Source organism: Pteropus vampyrus, unplaced genomic scaffold (genome assembly GCF_000151845.1).
Source record: "Pteropus vampyrus isolate Shadow unplaced genomic scaffold, Pvam_2.0 Scaffold82, whole genome shotgun sequence".
Lineage (NCBI taxonomy): Eukaryota > Metazoa > Chordata > Mammalia > Chiroptera > Pteropodidae > Pteropus > Pteropus vampyrus.
In genome coordinates, this window is record NW_011888863.1 from 5891934 (window position 1) to 5900043 (window position 8110).

Consider the following 8110-nt stretch of genomic DNA (forward strand, 5'->3'; position numbering starts at 1 on the left):
GAATGGATTCCATCTCCACATTGTCATCCCTTCCACACCACTCCCTACTCTATTTCAGAATAGAGTGTAAGAGTATAAGATAGGGTGGTGATGACGCATCGTGAACACCACTGTAGACACAAGCAAACCTTCCAGGGCAGTAGACAGAGATCAAACTTCAATCTGTCGACTGAATACTGTTCTTCCTGGGAGATATGTTTGCATACATACCCTTATTTACAGTAGCTTGTATCCTCATTTTTTTCTCTCATCTATTTTGAAATGTAAGGAAAAAAAAAATATCAGAGTGAACCACAGCCAGGATAATTGACCTTTAGCTCCTATTGTACCCTGAAATTTTCCTTCCGAACACTTTCAATGACTTTTTCTGTGTCTTCTTAGCTGGATTGTAAGCTGCACAGAGCAGGAGTCCTGCTCTCTGATTCATCATATTTCCAGTGTCTAGCAGAACCCTGGTTCCACCTAGCCCCTCAACTTATATTTATTGAACGAATAAAAGAAGGATGTTTATCTAGGTAGTAACAAGATGTTGATACTGCTAAGAAGATACACAAACTTTAGTATCCGTAACATATTTATGAACATTTGCTAATTTGCTGTTATACAGTTATTGCTTCTCCTCATATAGAGGGTACTGAAATAGATAAAACAATTTCACTAATAAGGAGGGAAAGGAGTAACTGGATGTGTGTGTGTTTCTCCTATTTTTGGTTACAGCTCCAAACGGAATGTTTGTTAGATTCTAGACTAATCGAAGCACAATAGATAACTAATTTACCATTTGCACCAGCCAAGAGACATGTCACTTTTTGTTCATTTGAAAAGTAACTGATTTATGAACTTGTAAGCCCTCCATTAATGTTTTTAAAAGAAAAAAATAGAAAGAAGCCCCCCAAATACAATGCATTGAATTGTGATATATAAATCTTCTCAAAGTAGACACAATCCCTAAAATCTTTCCTAGAGCTTTCGAGAGAATAGTCACACATGACAAGAGTACACATCACTTTGAAAATACCTGGATATGTTCCTAATTATCACTTCAGAATGATGCTGTGTAGATACATTCAGCATTAAGCTGCAATGAAACAGTTGAAAAAGTAATTGAGAATTAACTATCTATCATTGCGTACATGTTTTCCTCTAAAACTATAGCAAACCTACATCAAAAATAGAATTGGGGAGAGAATAAAAAAATAAAATGTTAAAAATATTATGTATATTGAGTATGAAAAAAGTAAACTGGCATTTAAAAAAATAGAATAAACTTATTTTTCTCCTATTGTTAGATTGCATTTTGTGTTCAAAAATCTTTTTTTCCAAAAACCTGAATGTTACAATCTTTGCAATACATATATGTGACAAAGGACTTTCATCTAGAATATTTAAAAAACTCATACAACTCAATAAAACAACCCATTTTTTAAATGGGCAAAATATTTGAACAAACACCTCACAAATGAAAATATATGAATGGTCAAGTAGCACAGGAAAAGATTCCTAACATCATTGTTTCAACAGGAAGAGATAGAAAGGGTTGGGGATAACTAAATCACGTCAGGGGGGACAAAAACATGAAAAGATACCACTTCATATGTACTGGAATGGCTAAAATTTAAAAGGCTGAAATAAAATAAAAAGCTGACAATACAAAGTGTTGAGGAAGATGCATATATTACTGGTGGGAATGCAAAATGATACAACTTGGAAAGGAAAATGATTTGGTAGTTTCTTATAAAGGTAAACATACATTTATCCTATGTTTAGGCATATTTCACTCCTATGTAATTCCCAAAAGAAATAGAAACATATGACCACAGAAAGACTTGTTTTCACGAATGTTCATAGCGGCTTTGTTTATAAGAGTCCCAAACTAGCAATAACCTATGCTAGCCATCAATTTATTCTCTCTCAGGTTTAAATCCACCTTTCTTTCCCCTGCTTTGTGATACAGAGCAGAAATCTGTAAACATTTCTCCTTTGCCTGCTGGCACAAGGTCAGGCTTTGTCAAATCGAGGGCACAGGAGGGGCACTACAAGATGATATCAGCAGGAAAGCATTTCCCTTCTGGGTTCTGGTCCTTCTTCCATATTTTTATTCAGTGCAGGTACTAATACCTAGTAGTGCTCACCTCTATAGCCCTCACTGGCCAGTTCCAGCCATAGTCTCAGGCCTTGTTCTTCCCACCCTCAGATTGCTACTACAGACTACCTCCAGCTGCCCACGTTATCTGAAGCTGCAGGCCACCTGTGGGCCAACTCCAGCCTGTGTCCTTTGGCAAGTCTCTTCACCATGAACAAGCAAGCTGTGCATTCCTGTGGTAGCCATACTCTTTTCAAAGATGTGTGAATCGAAGCCTGTAAGAGGCTAGGCATCCTATCCTAAGTCATTGGTTCCTTCAGAGTCCACTTTCCCTCAGTCTGCTTGCTACTTCTATATCCCTTACAGTCTTCTTTCACCCCTTTAAGACATTAACCACCTTGTATTATATTAAATTTTCCTATTCAAATGACTGGTTTCTGTCTCCTGACTGATATACAACCTAGACGTCCACCACCCAACTAAATGAATAAATACGTTGGTATGCTGGTCCTCTGGAATACTACTCAGCAGTAAAGAAGAATGAATTTCTGATACATACAACCAGGTGATGACTGTCAAAAGTCTGCTGAACAAAAGACACCAAATACAAAAGAGCCCATAGTGTATTTTTGCATTTATGTCAAGTTCTAGAATAGGCAGAAAGCAGATCAGTGGCAGCCTGGGGTCAGGGATGCAGGTGGGGGTGGGGTAGGAATTGAATACAAAAGTATACAATAAGACGTAGGACATCAAGAGAAGGGAACTTTTGGGAGTATGAAAAAATTTACTATCTTGATTGTAGTGGTGATTTCACAGATACATGCATTTGTCAAAACCCATAAAATTGTACTCTTATAATGGGTGCATTTTAATGTATATAAATTAGACCTCAATGAACTCTACTTAAAAAGAAAAAATGTCAAAAGATTTAGTTAGGTCAATTTTTAACTGTATCTTATGTTTCAAAACTTTACAGTTCCTAAAGTTCTACTCATTTTGGTTGATTAACAAGAGCTGATTCAAATTCTTACAAAAACCTTGTTCAATATTTATTTTCTCAGCATGTTTTATGGCAATTTGGTGTGTCGGTGAAGGGGACAGCCTCCAGGTTCACACGGCCTGGATTCAAATATCAAGTAAAAAGTTACCAAGCTTAAAGTTACCAAGCTTTAATTTCATTGTTTATACAATGGGTTTCAAAATAGGATCATTGTGAAGTTCAATGGAGCTAATATATCTAGAGCACTTAGCATAGTGCCTGGCACACAGAAGGCATAGAATACATGTAAGGTGGTGTTTCTATGTGCCAGCCATTGAGCTAAATAGTTTAACACGCAATATCTCATTATTTGACTTTTAGTGGAAGTTATGGGATTAGAAAACCAGTGCTTGGGTGTTATCATAAATATTTGAAATTCTCAATGAAAATTCTAAGAAGTCCGGTGATGCTTGAGTAGCATTTCAGAATACTAGCACATGACGAATTATAATCATACAGGGCCAGTATGGATATCAGACCCTAGCCCTGGACCCACAGGTGCATTAAACACTGAGGCATGGGAGTAGGGGTAATGTAGAATTTGTGCTGGTGCCAACAGCAAAGGTTGAATTGGGCAATTGAACTTGGTACTTAAGGTAAGCCGTAATCTCTAGATGGTATCTAGGCAGTCAGCAAAAATGGTTATAAGATTTATTTGTTGCAAAAAGTGGCCAAAGGGAGGATACAATGCAGGTAGTCTTCAGAAGTCCGGGCAAGCAATGAGCTTCAGTAAGTCACAGGAGTCATAGTTTCTCCAGTTGGACTAAGAAGTGAATTTAGTGGGTTGAACTGTGTCCTCCCTAAAGATGTGTCCAAATCCATATCTGTGGCACTTGTGAATGTAACCTTATTTGGAAATAGGGTCTTTACTGGTGTAATTAAGTTAAAGATCTCAAGATGAGGTCCTCTGGATTTAGGATGGGCCCTAAATCCAATCCTGGTATCCTTATAAGAGAAAGGAAGATTTGAGATACAAAAACGCACAGAGCAGAAGGCGATATTACGACTGAGACAGAGATTAGAGTGAAGTTGCCACAAGCCAAGGAATGCCAAGATTTGCCTGCAGACACCAGAAGCTAAGAAAGAGCCATCGAATGCATTATCCCTCACAGCCCCCAGCAGGAATCAACCTTGCAGATACCTTGATTTTTCACCTTCTGGCTTCCGGAACTGAGCAAATAAATTTCTGTTCTTTTAAGCTACCAGGTCTGTGATAATTTGTTGCAGTAGCCGTAGGAAACTAACACAGAGGGGGAACTGGCAAGGTCTCAGTCTGAGAAGGGAACTGGAGACCTAGGTAGGTTACCAAGTTGGACCCAAGATACATAAGACTTGGGGGCTCAGCAAAGGAGAATGACGTTTCAGTTAAGATAAGACCCAATTTCAATAACCTAGGCACAATGACGAACTCTAAATGGAAAATGCAGGAACTAGATTTAGTAGAAGGTCTAGATTTGAAGCAGAAAATAGGACAAGAATAATCATATTTGGGTGTTTCCGCCTATGGAGAGTAAAAGCCTTAAGGAGGCTAGAACCTGAAACAGTGCAGTGTTGGGTTTTAAAACACCAATAAACAATTTCATGTCTCTCTCTCTCCTAAGATGAGAACCAGTTCAGAAGTAAGACCGGACACAAAGAGAAGGGGAACAAAATACTGACTCTATTACTGATAAAGCTGATTAGAAGAGAGAAATTTAACTCTGTGGACAAAATGATTTGCTGTGTTACTCCGTGTCCCTCCAACCTCATCCTCCCTCAGGCCAGAGCCTGGCACACACAGCACACTGGAGATATATGAGGCTATGGAGCATCTACATCTATCTTAGTATTTCTGCTTCATATGAGCTCTATGTGGAAAGAAAACAGAAATATAAAGTTTGCAACCTTTAATTAGATTAGCTTCATCTAGTGGAGAAATGAGGACCATGAATGTCAGACTTTGCCATCCACCAGTCAGGGTGGAGTAAGCAAGGGGTGAAGGAGAGGCCCAGAGTGCTACGGTAGTAGAAGTCCCTCTGTACAGAAACACAAGGCAAGAGAAAAATGAAGTTCTTCTGTAAGAGGTAGTGGTTTAATCAGAATCCATCCCCCTCCTCCTTCACTGAGAAGCATTCATGTTGTTTGGGTGGCATTGGCCTTACTCCTAGCTCTAGTGTAAGGCTTTGTGAACCTATGTCCTTTATAAGAGTTATGGAGTCAGGGATGGACAATTGTCCTAAGCTGGTCTAGTTAGTGTGAAGTTCAGGACTTTTCTTTGATGGTTGGAGAAAGAAACACCCTCTTCGTACCTTGGATAAAAATAAGGAAGTATACAGGGAGAATTGCTGGTAGCGCTACAAGGAAAGCCAGGCCAAGGATGAAGCAAACATACAAAACAGGCCAGAGTCAAGAGAAACTCTGGGTCAAGTCACACAGGAAGGCTGCCTGATATCTAGAATTTGTCAGTTAATGTGAGCCGATACATTCCATTTATTGTTTCAGCCAGTTTGAGTTATTTTCTTTTACTTGAAACTAAAAGCACACTTCCCTTCTCCCCCAAATAAGGGGATTGATCTCTAAATTCCCTTCCACCTAAAAAGAATCATATGCTAAATCTAAAGAGAAAGGAATATATGACTTCATATTCTGGGAAAAAATTTCCAGAGCTATCTTCTTAAAGAGGTGACAATGATGTGCCACTAGAGCCTCAGGCAGCTAAGGCAGGCTCCCCTCTGGGCCAGGGCCCATTCAATGAAGAAGAAATCTTCTCAGCAGTCTTCTGGAGAAGATATTTTCCTTGGTTGGCTGGATTCCTTCTCACTAAATCAAAATGGAGAATATAAGAACAGCTATTAACGTGCAGATTTTTCCATCAAAATTGAGAACACTCATACCCTTTGATTCATCAGTTTTACTTCTCAGAATTTCTCCTACAGAAATACACAAGTGAGGGGTATGTGTGTGATGACATTCACTGAAACGTCGTTCATGACATTTTAAAAGTGGAAACAATCTTATTTCTACCGAGAGGCAATAGTTGACTTCCGGTATATCTATACAGTGCAATGTTAAGAATGAGGCAGCACTAAAATCATCTAATATATAATTGAGCGGAAAATTTTTTTAAAAAAGAATATATTGTATGGTCCTACTATTTGTGTTAAAAATAAACAGCCAATTAAATAAAACTATCGATCTTGATCTGGGTATTTTTTGGATACAGCATCATTAGACCTTTACCACATGGCTGAATTTGAACCTGAGATCTCCATGCCAGACTTCATATAAAATTTCTCACACCTCCTTTAAATCACAGTAATCTCGCTCATCACTTTGAATGAGGAGGTACTTGTAATCAGTCCTACACAGTTTAGCATTACAATATTAACTAACTCAGGTCTATAAATCTCTTCCTTCCAACCTGTGCAGCTGAGAGCTTCTGGAAGTCGAGAACTGTTGTCTGTTTCCTCACATCCACACATCGCATGGTTTATTCTTTCAGAAAATCGATTGACTAAATGCATCACTCAGCTTCCTCAACAAAGAGCATTCATTTAAACTAAAAATAGAATACAGATCCTCGGTGCTTTTCAGTCATAATCAATATTACTATTCATGAGGCAATTATTCTAAGTTTAGCCATTTAGACATAATCCCATCACTGAATTAGTCTTGAAGTCTTAGAAAGAAATTTCAGTATATTTATTCATCTTAGCTGGCTTCTAAGCAACTGTTAATCTCCAAGCTTAGAGCCCCCTCCATAGGTATCCTTTCTAAGGAGCAATTTTAGCTTATATAATAGTTTTTGGAATACACTGTGGAGAGTACGTATTGTATTTTAGAATTAGGGACTCTACCACTCTTTTTTTCTAAAGAATTTTTCTCCTATGACTACTTCCTTGAGCTAGAGTCTAACAATAATTAAAGGTAGCAAGAAAGATGCCGGGAGAAAAGCCAACTTAATTGTACTATCCTGAATAATTGTTTCTAACTTCCAGCTTGCCCATTGTGATTTTTTTTGGCAGGAAAAAAAAATTAGTATCAGATTCCAACAATCTTCAAACGAGCAAAAATTATAATCTGGTGAGTGCCTATTTAAAGTAACAGAATCCAAGGCAACAAAAGAGGCTTAATTTTAGATATGCATGTTATTAACTAAGAGTAGGAAAGAGCATTATCTAGTAGTGAAGAGCTAGGAGCATGAAACAACCATTTTAAATTTACACTCCCATTTCTTCAAGGTCTGAGATGGATGAAATAACTCCAATTCTCTGTATTTAGCTACTTTGTCCTTAAACTTAGTTAAATTGAACTCTTTATCACTTCACAAAATAGTTGACTATCAAGGTTTATAAAACACCAAACTCCTTGTCTTAGTTCAGGCTGCTATGGCAATAGATCATAAACTGGGTGGCTTAAACAATAAAAATTTATTTCTCACAGTTTGGAAAGCTGGAAAGTCCAAGATCAAGGTGCCAGCATATTGGGAGCCTGGCGAGGGCCTTCTTCCTGGTTTGCAGACAATCATCTTCTTGTTATGTCCTCATGTAACAGGGGAGGAAGCAATGAAAACAAATGTTATTTAGGTACATACATAATATATTTAAATACATACACATGCACACATATACAATATAATTTATAGCTAAAAACGGTAAACTATTACTGAGCCACCTTTTCAACAGTTGGGTAAAAAGTGAGTTCCAGAGACTCTTCTAAGGTAAAACATGGCCAGATTATAATAAAAAACTAAGTCAATAACAGAACTAAAAAATTTTAACCTAAAAAAATAACCTGAAAAATGAAAAGCTTACTAAGTTAACATGTGAATTTAGACACTAAAATGTCTGTCTTATCTAGTAATCTATTATCAAATGTTATCACTGGCTACAGGCAAGCAGTAGCTACACACAAAGGTAGCAATTAATGTGACAACAGTTGACTGTTGAGAACAAATTAGGGGTAATTATTTACTCTCATTGCTATAATTGGAAGTATATGTGAGGCAC